Source organism: Saccopteryx leptura, chromosome 10, assembly GCF_036850995.1.
Source record: "Saccopteryx leptura isolate mSacLep1 chromosome 10, mSacLep1_pri_phased_curated, whole genome shotgun sequence".
In the NCBI taxonomy this organism is placed as follows: Eukaryota; Metazoa; Chordata; class Mammalia; order Chiroptera; family Emballonuridae; genus Saccopteryx; species Saccopteryx leptura.
The window spans coordinates 60,684,207-60,699,815 of record NC_089512.1 but is presented as its reverse complement, the minus strand read 5'-3'; the positions used below and the strand labels follow the sequence as shown (position 1 = coordinate 60,699,815).

The 15,609-nt window shown below is 42.8% G+C and overlaps 1 protein-coding gene across 3 annotated transcripts in view; it reads left to right on the top strand.

The window, feature by feature from the left end:
* Positions 1-15,609, top strand: part of ERC2 (ELKS/RAB6-interacting/CAST family member 2) — a 1,061,162-nt gene that overhangs the window by 503,281 nt on the left and 542,272 nt on the right. The gene's annotated exons all lie outside the window — the stretch shown is intronic.

Sequence of the window (15,609 nt, the reverse complement as noted above, 5' to 3'; positions counted from 1 at the left end):
TACATATTTCAGTCTGGAGATGATTCCATTTTTCTTACCTCATACTCCCCAGGCTGTTTGATTTAAATCAACCTTATATATGTGTGAAGGGAAATTGTCTTTTTTACTTATTCTGTGTTTGGCTATGGATTCTACTTTCCTGTGAAGAGTTGTCCCATATCTGTATTAGCATTTATCATGTTATATTGTGCAGAGAAGTCCATAATTCAACACTTTAATAATATGTCTAAGTTTCCCATAAGCATAGTGTGAATTATGGGTACTGTGTTATTGGGGCATCTAACCCACAGTTACTGTGGCTGAGGGGCATCTTCGCCCTGTTCTGATGCTGCACTCTCACCACCATTCCCCTCTTCTGTACTTCCCTGATTATACCGTACCCTTTGCAAAGAAAAGATGTAATTGCTTTAAAAAGACTATTTTCACAGGAGCCAAACTCTAAATTAATGGCACAGAATATAGGGAACCTACATCACAGCATTTTATCACACCTCCTTTTTAGATTGCTGAATTTTGAGAAGTAGCAATAGCACCAACATATAATCAGTCCCTGGATAACATAATTATAGTTTATGGATGTAATTTACAATTCTAACAAAAACGCTATGGTAGGTAGAATTCTAAGATGGCCCCAAGATTTTCCACCTCCCTTGTATATAGTCCCTGAATAATGCCCAGGACTGTGACAATGATGTATTTAACAACTCAACTGTGGTTAGATTATGCCCTGTGGCACAGCTGACTTTAAGAAAGGTTAATACCCATGATTAGATTATCCCCTGTGGCACCGCTGACTTTAAGACAGGGAGATCATCTCTTTTGGTTTGACCTAATCACAGGAGCTCTTTAAACGTGGATCCTTAGGTCATAAAGAGAGAAGTCAGAGACTGAAATATGAGGGGGATTTTCTGCATGAGAAATTCTCCAGTGTTGACCACAGGGAAAGTGGCTGAAAGCGGTCCCCACAGATAGCCAGCAAAGGCAGCAAGGACCTCAGTCCAAAGACCACAGAAGCTAGATTTTGCCAATAACAAGAATAAGCTTAGAAGCAGGTATTTCTCTAGTGCCTCCAGACAAATCCTCACTCTGGCTGACACTCTGACTTAATCCTTGCAATACCCTGAACAGAGACCCCGGCCATGCTGTGCTGGACTTCTGACCTACAAACCCTGTGAACTGATGGAGAGATGTTTTAAGCCACTTAATTTTTGGTGGTGTTTGTTACACAGCAAGAGAAAACTTACACAAGGGCATATTACAGTAAAATAACTGTTCCATAGTAACAAACATCACAGAAATCCAGAGGCAGGTAGATAGTAGTGGAGTTCCCAGTGCTGCCAAGGCATGTCGGCTCCCTGAAGTGGTGCTGCTTGTAACTGCAGGAGAGCAGTCTCCAATGCCTTTGACTGCTTAGCTTAGAAGCCATGGGAGTCATGATGAATTTTTATAATTTTAAGGGGATTACAGATTGCATAACTAAGATTTATTAATATGTGATATTTTATGTTTGTTTCTGCTTCCCCGTAAATCCTGAGCTCAGCAAAGGAAGTGATGTCTTACTCATCTCTTTATTCGTAGTACCAAGCAATGTACTTGATACCTTATAGGTGCTTAATAAATGTTAGCTGGAAAATTGAAATTGAAATTAATATGAATAAACAAGTCTGTCCAAAGTTTTGGTAAGATTCAGGTAGAAATAACTATGTTTCAATAAAACTTTATTTATAAAAACAGGCAGTGGGCCAGATTTGGCCAATGGGCTATAGTTTGCCAAGCTCTGGTGTAGATTACAAGTTATTATTTCTCAGAGGCAATTCTAACATACGACAACCTTTATGGGAATTTAGAGATTTTTTTTTATGTACTCCAAATATTTGATAGAGTTGAACAAGGTGTATTTCTTTGGGGGGTTGTATTTCCTGTTTGCCTCAGACATTCCTCCTGGAATAATGGGAAGTAAGTCATTTTCTCCCATGCACGAGGTCTTTCCAGGTTTCTGTTGCATTCATATTTTTTGTGTGAATAAAGTCTGAGTGAAGCAAAGCTAAGCAAACAGATTATGTTCCAACGGATAGCGCCGATTGAGTTGGGGTGGAGATATTACTTGATTTACTGTTGAAATATGAAATTAAATTCTTTAGATCATATATGATACTTTGACTTATAAAACCATGTATAGGATGGCATACATATATTGGGACTCTCTCCAAATTATGAATGTTTGTGGACTGGTGAACAGCCAGAGTCAAAGACAAGGGTCCCAGGTTTGCAGGTAGGAAGAGATGCAAGGACCCTTTGCTGCCATCCCGTGTAGACAGCACTTCCTCGGACTGTGCAGGGCAGCATCCTTTCGAAGGGAGAGCTGGTAGGTAGTGAATGCCAGGCAGCTGGGAGAAGGCAGATGGGGACTGTCCACCAGAGCTACTTTGTCTTTATCAAGGAATTCATCCTAAGAAGAAAATTACAGTTGCAGGCATAGATTTAGCCACAGCTTTTTTTTTATAGCATGAGTCTTTAAAATTTTTTTGTCTGATCAGTGAAAATATTATAGAGGAGTGACTAAATAAATGGTACTATATTCCTCCATGAAAATTTAGCTAATAGAAAATATTATAGAATATTTAATGACAGAAAGATATTCATATGATTTCATTAATTGAAATAAACTCTCTATAACATATATGTACAGAAAATGGTCAGAAGATGTGTTTTCTCACACTCTCACTACCATAGCCTAACTAACTGTATTTTTGTTTCAAAAAGCATATACAAACACACGTAACATACCTGTATGCATGCATCAGGTAATTAACTGTGACAGACCTTGCTCTGAATCTCAAATTATGGGCTTTTGTTCTTAGGCAAGTGACTTACATTTTTCTGCTTCAATTTCTCTATCTTTAGAATGAAGTTAAGCTCACATATCACTTTCAGTCTCAATTCTTCTCAACACAGTAGGAAGTATTTGTTGAATGAACAAAGTGTCCAGCCCTGGCCGGTTGGCTCAGCGGTAGAGCGTCGGCCTAGCGTGCGGAGGACCTGGGTTCGATTCCCGGCCAGGGCACACAGGAGAAGCGCCCATTTGCTTCTCCACCCCTCCGCCGCGCTTTCCTCTCTGTCTTTCTCTTCCCCTCCCGCAGCCAAGGCTCCATTGGAGCAGGGATGGCCCGGGCGCTGGGGATGGCTCCTCGGCCTCTGCCCCGGGCGCTGGAGTGGCTCTGGTCGCAATATGGCGACGCCCAGGATGGGCAGAGCGTCGCCCCCTGGTGGGCAGAGCGCCGCCCCATGGTGGGCGTGCCGGGTGGGTCCCGGTCGGGCGCATGCGGGAGTCTGTCTGACTGTCTCTCCCTGTTTCCAGCTTCAGAAAAAAAACAAAAAAAAAACAAAAAACAAAGTGTCCATCATTGTCAGTGCATAATAAATTATATTAAAAATTAGTTTCTATGTGCTAGACCCATTGACGCAAAGAACTTGGAAAGAAAATGGAATTACTTTATAAAGATCATTTTAAGTTGATTTTTAGGCCCTGGCCAGTTGGCTCAGCAGTAGAGCATCGGCCTGGTGTGTGGAAGTCCCAGGTACCATTCCCGGTCAGGGCACACAGGAGAAGCGCCCGTCAGCTTCTCCACCCCTCCCCCTTCTCTCTCTTTCTTTCTCTTCCTCTTGTGCAGCCTTGGCTTGAATGGTTTGAGCAGGTTGGCCCTATGCAGTGAGGATGGCTCCATTGCCTCGCCTCAGGCACTGAAATAGCTTGGTTGCCAAGCAATGGAACAGTGGTCCCAGATGGGCAGAGCATCACCTGGTAGGGGGCTTGCTGGGTAGATCACGGTTAGGGCACATGTGGGAGTTTATCTCTCACCCTCCCTGCCTCTCATTTAGTTAAAAAAAAAAGGAGGAAAAAATTGATTTTTAAATTTACATACAATAAAATTCAGTCTTCGTGTTTTACAGTTCTGGGGTTTGACAAAAGTATGGGCTGTGTAGCTACCTCCACAGTCATGGTAGAGGATAGTTCTAGCACCCTCATGCTGCCTCCTGCGTGATCAGTCCCTCTGCCAGCCCCCCTCCTGGCAATCACCTAGAGTCCCCATCCTTCCAGTTTTGCCTTTTTTCAAAATGTCATAGAAATGGAATTATACAAAATATAGTCTTTGTGTCTGGCTTCTTTCACTTAGCATATGCATTTGACATTCATCTACATCACAGCCTTTATCAATAATTGATTCTAAAGATAAATAATACTTTCAAAGGTAACTCCTATTATAGGAAATGTTACATATTATAACCACGAGGTTCTTTCATCCCTGAGGTTATTCTGGAGTCAGAGTTGTTACAGTGTAGAATGTTAGTGCTGGAGAAGACTGGGAAATAGCTTTGTTTGACAGCCTGTTGAGAAGGTGAGGGGTCTGACAGCCAGAAAGTAAATGTAGGACCCCAGGTGAGCTCCAGTCAGAGTTGAGACCAGAATTTGCGGCCTTAGTGCTACACTAGCAAAGTTATATTGGAAGTCAGGTAGAAGAAACTGTTCTGGTGATGGGCTAGTGGGCAAGTTCCTGATGGGCAGGGAAATGGGTGGTTGGTGTGTGTGCGTCTGATGTATTGAAGTGATGACATTCAGTTATTTTTTAAAAGATAACAAACCAGTCTTTTCTTGGTGTGTAGAAGGAGCAGAATGGACCTTCCTTTATTCTTCTTCTTCTTATTATTATTTTGCAATACTGGTGAGTTTGTATAAATTCACCTCCATTTTCTAGCATTTATAGTAAGCACTGGTTTGGAGAGCAGCTAGCGAGTATTATAAATGTTGCTTTTGCCCCAGGAACAGATTCATGGTACTGGCCAAACCTTTTAAACATACAAGGCTGGTCTTAAGTGACCAGGCTCCCCACAGAAAAGTTTACAGCAGATCCTGAAGTGCACAGAGGTGTGCAGTTTGCCCTCAAGCCTGAATTAGTGCACTTTTACTGTTTATTATTTAGCCTATCTTACATTTCTAAATGCATAATACCACTTCATTTTACAATTAGTTTACATGTGAGCACTGTATATCTTTTTAAAAAAATAATAAAATACCTTTTTTTGAGCATTTTGTTAAGACTTTATTTATTCATTTTAGAGAGGAGAGAGAGAGAGAGAAGGTGGGGAGGAGCAGGAAGCATCAACTCCCATATGTGCCTTGACCAGGCAAGCCCAGGATTTTGAACCTGTGACTTCAGTGTTCCAGGTCAATGCTTCACTCACTGTACAACCACAGGTCAGGCTGAAATTTCTTTTCTTAAAAATAAAATTAGGTTTTTAAAAATGGAATCTCTTATATTAAAATATTTGTTTTTATTACATAATGCAATGAGCAAAATAGATATTTAACCTTAAGAACAGTTCAAACTCATGGTTTATAATACGAAAAAAAAACAAACCCTATTAAGTAACATGAGACTTTTTTTTTTGCATTTTTCCGAAGCTGGAAACGGGGAGGCAGTCAGACAGACTCCTGCATGCGCCCAACCAGGATCCACCCAGCAGGCCCACCAGAGGGCGATGCTCTGCCCCTCTGGGGTGTCGCTCTGTTGCATCCAGAGCCATTCTAGCACCTGAGGCAGAGGCCACAGAGCCATCCTCAGTGCCCGGGCCATCTTTGCTCCAATGGAGCCTCAGCTGTGGGAGGGGAAGAGAGAGACAGAGAGGAAGGAGAGGGGGAGGGGTGGAGAAGCAGATGGTCGCTTCTCCTTTGTGCCCTGGCCGGGAATCGAACCCGGGACTCCTCCATGCCAGGCAGACGCTCTACCACTGAGCCAACCGGCCAGGGCGAGACTTTTTTTTTAAATCAATTGAGAGGCAGGGAGGTGAAAGGACAGACTCCCACATGTGCTCTGACCAGGATCATCCCAGCAGCCCTGTCCGCCGTCTGGTGTTGATGTTCTGCTCATCTGGGTCCGTTGTTCTGTTGCTCGGCAACCAAGCTATTTTAGCACCTCAGTTGAGGCCATGGAGTCATCCTCAGCGCCTGGGGCCAACTTGCTCATTCTAGTCATGGCTATGGGAGGGAAACGGCAGGGGGCGGAGGAGGAGTAGAGAAGCATGTGGTCACTTCTCCTCTGTGCCCTGACCTGTAACTGAACCTGGGACTTCCACATGCTGGATTGATGCTCTACTGCTGAGCCACTTGGCCAGGGCCTCATGAGACATTTATTTACTAATTAAAGTTGGTCACAGTGATGCATGTTTTTGTGTGTGTGTATGTGTGTGTGTGTGTGTGTGTGTGTGTTTGTATGACAGAGAGAGAGAGAGAGAGAGAGAGAGAGAAAGAGAGAGAGAGAAAGAGAGAGGGACAGATAGACAAGAAGGGAAAAATAAGAAGCATCAATTCTTCTGCGGCACCTTTGTTGTTCATTGATTGCTTTCTCATATGTGCCTTGACTGAGGATCTACAGCAGATCCAGTGACCCCTTGCTCAAGCCAGTGACATTTGGGATCAAGCCAGTGATCATGGGGTCATGTCTATTATCCCACGCTCAAGCCAGCGAACCCGTGCTCAAGCTGTTGAGTTCGTGCTCAAGCTGGATGAGCCCTGCTCAAGCTGGCGACCTTGGGGTTTTGAACCTGGATCCTTTTGGTCAGTCCCAGTCTGTCACTCTATCTACTGTGCCACTGCCTGGTCAGGCACAGTGATGCATGTTTATACCCATGTGTGTATTGGCTCATCTTCCTCTGCCTAATTTCAAACTTCCCTTTAAAAATAATTTCATATCCATTGACAGTGTCTTAGATACAAACTTAGTTAAGCATCCAAGGACATTTATATATTTACTCTGTTTACAATAGTTTTAACTTAAGTCTCTGATGAACATGGCAATTTTCAGATGGAAATGTATTTTATTTGTCATTTTCAAATTTAAACTCTCAGCAAGGGTTCTTATGGAACTGTTGAGGAACTCTCTAGTTGTGTCTTTGGTTTGGTATTTCATTTTCATTTACAGTTTAAACATTTGCTGTACATTTCTGTGTGGTTTGTATATTTTTTCACATCAGTGACATATGACCTCTACTTAAAATTTTAAGCTAGCCTGACCAGGCAGTGGCGCAGTGGATAGAGCATCGGACTGGGATGTGGAGGACCCAGGTTCGAGACCCCAAGGTCGCCAGTTGAACACGGGCTCATCTGGTTTGAGCAAAAAGCTCGCCAACTTGGACCCAAGGTTGCTGGCTCGAGCAAGGGGTTACTTGGTCTGCTGAAGGCGGTCAAGGCACATATGAGAAAGCAATCAGTGAACAACTAAGGTGTCGCAACGAAAAACTGATGATTGATGCTTCTCATCTCTCTCCATTCCTGTCTGTCTGTCCCTGTCTGTCCCTCTCTCTGACTCCCTCTCTGTCCCTGTAAAAAAAAAAATCCTAAAATTTTAAGCTAAATTATTTTTCTTTGAATAACCTATCCCTTGAAAGCTCTTTCTTGTGTTTGTAGAGTCTCTATGATCAAGGATACGGGAACCAAGCAGAGACTATGCTAAGTGTTATGGTAGCTGACAATCTAGTTCGATTAGATAAATCTCCCAATTGGAGTGTCAGTGCGGATTAGTTCAGCCCGTGGAGAAAAGAAGAAGCTAGAAAAATTGTCCAAAATGCTTACAAAAGCAATGAGCTGTGACAAGGGAAAGGGCCTGAGACACCAACCCCATTTTGAATTGAAGGAGAAATCAAGAACATCAATTGTAGCTATTGAAATTGCCTTCCAGTGCGTAGGAGGTGCTAAGTTGCTCAGACATCTTTTGGCAAACTTGTGTGTGGGTTCTGTTCAGTCCTGTTGTTATTTATGTTCAGTAATGCCTGCAGCCAGAGAGCTATCTTTCTGGACTTGCCTCTTTCTAGCTGAGAATAAAGGCTTGAGGAATATAGGAGATGTCAGTAGCAACAAGCAACTTGAATTCCTCAAGATAAAGACTATGGCTGGGAAGAATTGAGCAGGCAAGTGAGGGTTCGTGACTCCACATTAATAATAAATTTACGAGAGTACAGAACAAATCATGCCAGGCCATCTTTATTGTTTTCTAGGTGGATGTGCAAGATTAAAGAAAGGAATTCAATAGCTGTAATATCTGGAATTGAGTAAATCATCTAATTCAGTATCTCCACAAATCTTTGGGGGCAGTGGGGAGGGGGGTGGGGAAGGCCTCAATGAGAATTGGCTCTGAGCACTGTCATGTGGATTCAATTTGGCTGTTGTAATAAATTACAATGGAACAAGGTCCATCAGGATGATGTTGGGATCAATAGGAGGTCAGGCTGTAACATCTCCAGCAGTGGTCTGGATGAATGGATAACACCCTTGATTAAGCTTGGCAGGCCAGGAGGTTTTGGTTTTGCTGTGGTCACCACCACTGTCATTAGCCTTTATGAAGCACCTGTTGGGTATGGGGCACTCTGGGGGATGCTTGAAGAAAGATAGAATGTGTCCAGTTGCCCAAATGGTCAACCTGTTTAAAAATGACGATAATAGGTACAATTTATTGGATACTTATAAGGCTCGCATGCAAGTGCTATGCCCTTATCATGGATTATTTCTTTAACTTCTATAGAGCACACCTGACAGGTGGTTTTATTTCCATTTTTCAGTTGGGAAAAGTGAGGTACAGAGAATTATTGTATGTAATGTGGCTGGTAAGCAGCGGCCATAGGTTAGGCCTGAGGTAGTCTGATTTTTACTCTCAGCAACTATGCACGGAGTATCCCTATGTGTTCATGGAGAAAGAGTTTGTTCATCTGTTAGCTCATTCATTTATGTTTATTCATTCAGCAAACATCCTAAATGTATAAACATCCTAAAATGTTTCTGGGATAACAGAGGAAACAGGAGCTATTAAAAGTAATTTTCATGAAATGGGAAAATCATGACTCTGATACACATAGCAAATGAATGTGTATTAAAGATTTTAGTTCACTCGTTAATTTGTAAAGAAACCATGCAGATATCAGAATTGGATAAAGAACTCATCGAACAGAAACTTTTATACATCAGAAATATTGAAATGAATATACAAATGGAAGCAAAAACGGTTTTTCCCCAAGAGAAGGAGGGAAGTCATTATAATCTCCTCTGGACAGGTCAGAATTTTTGTGTTTATAAACAAGGAATATTTTCATTGCTGTGAGTTATCTGCAGTTTACTTATTTATAAACTACAGGAACTCCAAGAAAATGAAAAATGACTCTAATAACTTGAATGAATATTATCTAAACAATAGTTTTCTACTGAAGCAAAGTTTTTTCCTAACAGAGTAAAGAGAAATAATTATGATGTAACACAACAGGGTGTGATTTGAGATAAGAGACTTGACTACAGAGAACAAGTACAGCACTCCCTAATTGTTCAGAGAGGACTTCTAGGCACAGTTGGAGCCTGAAGGCATCTTGTCTTTCAGGTGGGGAATCAGGCCTTCAGAGCTGAAGGAAGTGGCCAAAGTCACTTACCTCCTTAACCAAATAAGCCTTATAATTTTCTGCCTTTTCATAGATGTAAGATGTATAGGGGTGTGTGTGTGTGTGTGTGTGTGTGTGTGTATAGATTTATTGTAAGGAGTCTGAACTCTGATGGCGGGGCAGCAGGGTGGAGACTCAGTAAAGAGTTGTTCCCTTCTGTGACTTTGTCAGACCTTCTGAGGGCTAGATCAAGAGGGTATTTATGGTTATTATCCTCAGTGTAATTATTATTTTATTTTACAATAGCAGCTAGTAGTTACTGAGCGGTCCTGAGTGCTAGGTGTTATGTTAGGTACTTTACATGTTTCTGGGGTAACTTTTTCACTAACTCCAGGTCTTTCATCCACTGTGACCTCCATGAAGGCCCCCTGACCCCTCACCCCGACTGTGATGCAGTAGTGCGGCCTGCTTGCCTCTACCCCAGCAGTCTTTACTTTGCTTTACTTGTTCATTTCCCCCCATAATATTTTACCTTTCAATATACTCTATCATTTGCTTATTAGTTATGTTTATTGTCTTTCATCTGCCTCCCTTTGCTGGAATCTAAGTTTCACAATGGCAGGGACTATTGACTGTTTTGTGTACTGATGTAACCCAAGTACACAGATGGTCCTTGCCCTGAAACAGGATCTGAACAATCTTGTGGAATATATTGAATGAGTAGCTCATTTGCTCCTCATGACAACCTCATGAAAATTCAGTATGTCCTGTACTGATCCCAAGTGCACAGAAGAAAAACCAGGTTGTTGAAAGTTACTTTGCTGCTGCATTTTTGGTGCATAGTAGGCTGAAGAATCACACAACTAAGTCAGAACCCTACCAGATCACCTGGGGCCCTGCCATCAGGTTTGCAATTGAGAAGAATCCAGCAGATCAGATCAGAAGGTTCCCCAGGTGCAATGCAAAGCCAGGAAGCACTTAACAATGTGGGGCATGATGCTGACAACTTAAGGAAAATAAGTCAAAAGTGTTAAGAATGGGAATTATTGTTTAATAGGTACAGAATTTTAGTTTTGCAAGATGAAAAGTACTAGGGATAGATAGTAGTGATGATCACACAACCATGTGAATGTATACTTAAATCTGTTGAACTGTTCACTTAAAAATGATTAAGGAGGTAAACTTTGTTATGTATGTTTTATCACAATTAAAATAAAGTTTAAAAAATAGAAAAGTGTTAAGTCTTAGCCATTGTTTAATGATGTGTGTGTATGTGTGTGTGTGGAAAAAGGAGGGAAAGATGAGAAATAAAAGTATGTTTTTTGGGGCAATAGGAAGCAAAAAACACCTGGGGTTAAATTTTAGCTTCTTTCTTTTCTGGCTCTGTGGTTTAGATCAGTTCTGAAGCCTCTCTCAGCCCCAGTTTCCCTAATCTCTGCAGTAAACATGCTTCTCGTACCAGAGAAATTGTGACAAATCACGAGAAAATGAGTGAGAAGAGCCCAGTGCCTGGCTCCTAATGCATCTCTCTTTTGGAAGAATTCCTAATCAAATGATCAGAGTAGACACTTTTATTCTTGACAAACTCATCCTATATTTATTGATGCTTTCTGTAAGCCAGTGAGTGCAGGATTGAGAGCTCTAAAGACCAATTTTATTTTCTGCTTCAATGACATTCAGTAATGACCAGGTGTTATCAACACCTGTTTCTCAGCTCTTGAAGGTTGATGCTTTTTTGCGCGAGTTCTTCCTGTGTCTGGTCAGTGCTTGTAGATAGACTCCAACCCTCTGACGAGTCCTAGAATAGAAACACTTCTTCCAGATTGAATTCAAAGACATGACCAGTCATTGTTGTTGATTTGCCTCTTTCTTTTCTATATGAGGTGGCCAACAGTGGGGCCACTGAGTCGTAACTCTTCCTTTCTTATTTGGGGCTTTGAGAGGTAGCTTTCTCCTGTTTTGCATGAGAAACATCACAAAGTCATAGCAAGTGTGTGAACATTTTTTGACACTGAGAAAGCTATAAAGACCCAATGACATTTCAAGTCTTCCTTTGCATTTTGGAGGCTGATGTGAATGATCTCTTAGGAATGGAAGAGACCAAACCTTGTGTCCTCTAAGGACAGGTTTTCTAAACTATTTATCTCCAGGTGAAGGAAGGCTTGTCACATGGCAAATGGTATAAAAGTCTTGGCCTGGCAAGGAGGGGTGACCTGAGGGTTTTCTGGGCATTGCTTTATAAGCATTCATTATTACTTATTAAAGATGAAGTTGCTGGGACACTGATGATGCTCAAGCTTCTGCCCCTCCTATGTGTGCGTCTCTTCCAAAGCCCTGGCTGGCAGTGTGCTCGCATGTTTACATGTTTTTGTAAGTTTTGAAAAATTAAGATATTTCTGTATTTTTTAAAAGAACCCTTTGCCCCAATTCAGACTACAAAACCTGGACTCACCTCTATTGTTACTGTTGTTGAAATGTGGTCAGACAACACCAATCACAACATGGCAACTCAACACAGAAGAACAAGTGCCGGGAGAGAGAGGAGAGACTGAGTGGAGCAGGCCGAGAGGTGTGAATGGAGTGAATTTGCAGAAAACAAGAGTTTCTGCCCCTGCGTTGTGCTAATGAAGGGCCTGATGCGTCTCTGGAGAGTGGCAGGTTTGGAAGCCACCCTCCATTACCTCTGCCGTCTTTCTGTCTCGCCTCTTACACAGGACATTCTAGTAGAAAAAGTACTGCTTGAACTCTTTGGGGCAGACTTGATGACTAATGTCTTTTAAGTCAAATTTCCTCTGAACAATAGATGCTACAGTTGTATATCAGAACCAGACATAAATATATTTGGCCATGGATTACAATAAAATTTACTGGTACTAAAGATAATCAAACCATTTCACTTTCCATGAATTTTATTGTCTGAAAAAAGTGATATCATCCCTTGGAAGGGTCGAAAAGGACTTGCTTCATTTGCTATTCTGCTGGGAGAGTAAATCTCTCAAACTTGAAGGCACCCAATGCCCGTCTTCCCTCCCCAAGGCTGCCCTCTGATGGGGGGGGGGTGCATGGGAACTTCCTCCAGAACGCACCAGCTTGGGCTGTTCTGGGGCCTACCCGGCATGGTAGCAGGAAGGCTGGCTCACAGCCCTTCGCTGGCTGGTGGGAAGAGGCAAACTGGAGCAGATGTCTATTAAAGGGGCCCAGGTTGCAGTGTTCAGCGTTGCAGTTGAAGTTTAGTGGGGTTTTGGTAGCTTTTGCACAAAGGGCTGGTCTCACCGGAAATGACCATCTGCACCCAAGGCAAGCACCGTCTTTCTGTGGCCCTGCTCTGGAGTGTTGGGTGACAGAACTCTGCCCTGAGGGCTGTGACCCTCTGAAGGCCAGCATATGGCCCACATCAGATCTTAATAGCTTTTTGATATAAAAGTGCATATACTGAGCATGAGGGCAATTTTGAATGACTTAATAAAAATCGAAGCGTTTTGAAAAGAAGGTTTTGATTAGGTTACGGCACCAGTTCTCCAACTTGCTTGAGGATTGGCAAACCATGATTTTAACCATTGCTCTAAAAGAGGTGACCTGTGTTCTTATCAAAAGACAGTCTCTTGAGTGACCTACTGGGGGGATTTAGACAAGTTGTTTTACCCCTTTCTCCTTCAGTTTCCTCATCATTAAAGTGAGAATATAGAATGTCTTTTGCATAGGATTATTATGGGAGTTAAATGGGATGACAGATGTTCAAAGTACCTAGCAGAGCAGAGGGGTCATAATAAACATTGAGTACATAATCGTGGTCATATTTACACAAACTTATCATCTATACAAATGGCGTTTGCTCAGTTATTTAATCTGTAATATTGTATATCTGTCATGTTTCTTGCCTAGATTCCACTCACATGTGATCTCAAAATAAAATTGGCTGTAGTGGTTTCAAATTGAGTTTCTCCAGAATTTTTATTTTGAAATCCTTTCACTCGCTCTTCTCTGTTCAGCGATGTTTGCTTTTCCTTATTGCAGTTCAAAGCAGATCCATCACTTGGGGCCATGTGTGGGCACAGCCCTGCTATTTCTCTTTAAGCACTACCTGACATCCCCTAAAGAAATAGACCAGGATGGAGCCCTCGGTCAGGACGCAGGTATTGTACACAATTTTATTAAAAGGATGCTTTATATTATTCTCATCTGTTTTCCCAAGTGTATGGCCTTAATCCTAAAAACCAAGTGGATGTAGTGATTGCCATACAATTGTTAGCTGTTAGTGAGCTTGACTGGGACTTGAAGGGAGAGTGCACGGGTGGTTCAGGGGTGCACTTGTGAGTGAATGGCCTCAGCCTGTTGGAGAAGAGACCGTGAGCGCCACTGGCCTGCTGCCCTTCCTTATCTCCTGGAGCCACTTTGAGGAGGTTACTAGTTTTATTGCCTGGAATTAAGAAGGGAAAATTGTAAAGTGCTTCAGGGTCTTTGAAGCATTGGTTTTAAGGGCTTAGACTGGTTAATGTTTTACCAAAAAAGTCAACTAGCTCTTAATGATGCTGTGCTACATTAAGGTGGGGCTTCACTATTTTCATGGGGCACAGGCTGTCCCATTTGATACTCTCCATAGTCCCATGGGCGGTCAGGGCCGCTATCATGAGTCCTGTTTATTTATTTATTTATTTATTTACTTGATTGATTTAAGAGAGGAGAGAGAGAGAGAGAGAGAAGGGAGGAGGAGCAGGAAGTATCAACTCCCATATGTGCCTTGACTAGGCAAGCCCAGGGTTTCGAACTGGCAACCTCAGCATTCTAATTTGAAGCTTTTTCCACTGCACCACCACAGGTCAGGCGAGTTCTGTTTTTATAGATGAGGAAGCTGAGGTCCAGAAGTTAAGTGGTTTTGTTGAGATCATCAGATAGAAAAGCAACAGGAATCAGGTTGTCTGATTCCCAGAAAATGACAACAATAATTACAATGACAAGTACGTATGAAAGATCAGGGCAGTGTTTTGTGTGTTAGCTCCTAAACTAAGTTCCTGATGTGCATAACTAAGGTGCCAGCTGAGGTCACCCTGTCCTTTGAGATGAGTAAATAGAGCTTGCTTATCCTATTCCGCACCCCACAGGAAGCCCACCCTCAGGGGTCCTGCCAGTCCCTTAGGGCCTCCCAATCTCAGGATGCCCTTCGGGGTGAATTTCCATGTTGCCCTGCTGAGCTTTCGCAGGCCTCCTTCCCCAGTGGTTCTGCTTGCTCTGTTTAACCAGCTGTGGACCCAGCCCCATTGCCTTCGTGCCCACCTACCTCTCACACAGCCGTGTGGGGTGAGGAGCCTTTCCTGAAACCTGAGGTGGGAGAGCAGGGCACAGCAGGGCAGCTTTGAGCCTGTGGGGCATCAGGATCCCCGATTCCTCACGAGACTTGTGCTGCCTCATTATGTGGAGTTTCTCACCGGTCCCCTTCATCTGCTCATCTCAGCAGCTTGCTGCCTTGCTCAGCCCTGTGTCTCGCCCCCTTCTCTCCCTTGTCCCCCAGTCTACTGTCCTTCGCACCTTAGCCCCAGGTCCCTCTGTGCTGCCCTGCCTCCCTGCAGGCCACACCTTCAGCCCTCATGCTCCCCATAGGAAAAGGACTAGGTAATATGTCATATTTCCCTAAGCAAAGGCAATTTTATTCCAAAATGAAATTCAGAGGCCAACTTTTAAAATCCCATTTCCCCTTAGCTTTCTACAGACTCATTAACCTCTGTAGCCATCGTGATATCTGTGGAATAGGCATTATTATATTTAGATCCCATTTTACATTTGATGAACCCGAGGCTCAAAGAGAGTAGCTAACCTGCCTAAAGTCACACAGAGTTCGAATCTCTTCATATCCACTACACCAGAGATCATCAAATGTCTTCTTAAAGGGCCAGATGGTCTTATTGCACCACTCAGTCCTGCCATTTATAGCGCTAAGTTAGATATAGACATTGCGTACACAAACGGACATGCTGGGTTTCAGTAAAGTTTGTTTACAGAAACAGGTGGTGGGCTAGAACGGGCCTGTGGGCCAGGGTTTGCCGGTCCCGCTCTTCACCACACTGCCTTCTCCCTCAGCCCTGCTCCCTATTCAATATCTCTGATGTAAAGCCTAAAGTGAGTTGAGAACGGAGTCCATGTGGCCACATCATTTCAAGCCACTTTTCTTTTTCTTGCTGAGAGCAATCGGTAGCTTTGCAC